Raw genomic sequence first — 2,849 nt, 5'->3', positions numbered from 1 at the left:
AATTGAGCCACTGGCTACAAAAGGGACAGAGAGAGAGAGAAGGGGGAGAGGGAGGGAAAGAGAAGCATATGGTCTCTCTTATGTGTGCCCTGACTGGGGATTAAACTGGGGATATTCACATGCTGGGCTGATGCTCTACCCACTGAGCAAATTGTCCAGGGTCTGATCATACATTTGTGATGTACATTGCTTGATATATACATATATAATGAAAACACATACAAGCATACTGTTTTATTTTAAATATCTTAAGTTTAATAACATACTTAATGATTGAGAGCTAAATGTATATTGTATCTGAGAATAAAGAAAAATAACTGCAGAAATATATTGCTAATAATTACTATAAAATTTGAAAGTAAAAGATTTTAGAACCAGCCCTGGCCGGTTGGCTCAGTGGTAGAGCGTCAGCCTGTAGTGCGGGGGACCCGGGTTCGATTCCCGGCCAGGGCACATAGGAGATGTGCCCATTTGCTTCTCCACCCCCCCTCCTTCCTCTCTGTCTCTCTCTTCCCCTCCTGCAGTCAAGGCTCCATTGGAGCAAAGATGGCCCGGGCGCTGGGGATGGCTCCTTGGCCTCTGCCCCAGGCACTAGAGTGGCTCTGGTCGCAGCAGAGCCACGCCCCAGAGGTGCAGAGCATCACCCCCTGGTGGGCAGAGCGTTGCCCCTGGTGGGCGTGCTGGGTGGATCCCGGTCGGGCGCATGCGGGAGTCTGTCTGACTGTCTCTCCCCGTTTCCAGCTTCAGAAAAATACCAAAAAAAAAAAAAAAAAAGATTTTAGAACCAAGGAAGGGGCATCTCATATAATTTTCTCCTGCAAAAAATCGTTGTTTGTCCCATAGTTCAAAATAAAGGGAAAATATAGGTTACTAACAATTTATATTTTCCAGTAATTTTAATCCCTGAAAAAGAGCAATAACTGCAATATATGATACATTAGTGCAAATTTTACTATCTTAGTCTGGTGTTCTTTCTCAGAAACTATGAAAAAATTCTAGTTCATTTCAAGAAAGGCTACTAATTAAATAATTTCTAAATGATAGTAACTAAGCAAAGTAATCTTAAAACGAGTGAAAGTTATAATTTTTAAAATCATATATTTGTTTTTGACAAATTTTTATAAATACTCAATTCATAATTAAAAATATCATAATGATGTAAAGATAATATTATCAAGGATAATTTTATTGGTATGAGGTCCTGGTGCTAGCTAGAGCCAGGAGCACCTGAACAGTAGCTATGTCAAAGGACAGGACCCGGAAGTGGGAGCGCATTCACTGTTGCTTTTACAGGTTTATAAACTGCTACCTTTCGTACAATTTACTTCAGCAGGAAGAGGAGGTGCATACGCAAATCCTCTGGCGCTGTATATAAACTGGCCTTGAACAATAAAGTGTGCTGCAGCTTTTGTTGCATTCCTCCCCCCACCCCGCATGTCAGCTCTGTGTGCATTCTTTAACCAAGGCATCACACCTCCCAAGGGGCCCCTGGACCCAGACAATCAACATTGCTTTAATTGAAACAATTATCCTCTATAATAACTGAAGTTTACTTGAGACTTAGACTTATTTTCAGAAATAAGACTGATAGGGCAAGATCCTCATGCTAAATATGGTGTGGTGAAAACACGTTGGTTTTACAGTTAGAGAATTTGGCTGTACAACAAATAGCTTTATGAGGCAAGATACCTTTGTGATTTCACTATCTGGAATGTTATTGTGAAGCTTTACAGGTTTATGATAAAGTCAGTATATATTACTAGCATAAGAAATGGGATTGCTGAGAAGATGATGTAATATAACTAAAAATGCCCAGTAGATAAGATAAAATACTCCTATGTCTTTGTTTCCCTCCTTCCTTCCTTCTTTCTTTCTGTCTTTCTTCCACTTGAATAGCAAAATCATATTTATAGTTAATATAAAGAAGTGTCTTTTTTGATGTTTTAGTAAGGCTATATCTTTAAATTGAAGTTCATTTTTTTGAATTACACTGATATCAGTATTAATATTATTTGGAAAAGGGTGAAATTAATAACAATATCACATAAACATAATGATCAGGTTCACCAGGAAGTGACCAAAACAATAAGATTATGTTTATGTTAATTTTGTAAGCTTATAGAAATTTGGCTCCTTTAGAAGTCCCAAGTTATTTCTAAGAGTCTCCCAGAATTTTTGGGTTCATGGATCTTCAGTGTGTATTTTTTTTCAGTTGTTTTCTCCAAACCAATTCAGAACTACAATGTTACTGTCTGTTTTGTTGTTGTTATTGATTCTAATGATATAACTTGTTCCTTGTCTGAGGCATAATTCTAATGAGAACATTGTTGGATCATAAAGTGGCATAATATTAATGGGTTTATTTTGTAGCAGAATTCTACACCTTCCATACTGCCATTATTTCATTTGGTATGCTGACCTTAAGAAAAATGTTTGTGAAGTTCCCAGAGCCTTAAATCTCTAATTTCATGTAATGACAAGTGACAGGAACAAAATTAAATAGATTTTCCTGACACTAAAGTACTTATTAAAACCAACCAACCAAAAAAAGCCAAAATAAAGCAAAATAAACAAACAAAAAACCATGAAATTTTATGATAATATTGGAGAATAAGAAAGGCTGCTCTACACATGAGGGCCCTAAGCATTAGTAATTGTCTTCATTACTATTCAGAAAGGAAAGAATGCTTAAAGAATCGCCAATAATTTATTCGAGGACAACAAAAAGAGCTACAAAGTCAGTAGCAGACTAAGACAAAGACATAAATACCCTCCTATGGTAAGGTGTTGAGGACAACTTTAAACAGTCAATAAATATGTAGACTCAAGATATGAGAACGTGAACTTAA

The 2,849-nt window shown here is 37.0% G+C and overlaps 1 non-coding gene across 1 annotated transcript; it reads left to right on the top strand.

Moving 5' to 3' along the window:
• Positions 1-377: 377 nt before the first annotated feature.
• On the top strand, positions 378-453 carry TRNAY-GUA (transfer RNA tyrosine (anticodon GUA)). The gene has a single exon. It is a non-coding gene; the product is annotated as a tRNA-Tyr (tRNA).
• Positions 454-2,849: the final 2,396 nt, after the last annotated feature.

This window comes from Saccopteryx bilineata, chromosome 6 (genome assembly GCF_036850765.1).
Source record: "Saccopteryx bilineata isolate mSacBil1 chromosome 6, mSacBil1_pri_phased_curated, whole genome shotgun sequence".
In the NCBI taxonomy this organism is placed as follows: domain Eukaryota; kingdom Metazoa; phylum Chordata; class Mammalia; order Chiroptera; family Emballonuridae; genus Saccopteryx; species Saccopteryx bilineata.
This window is presented reverse-complemented; position numbering and strand designations above follow the sequence as displayed.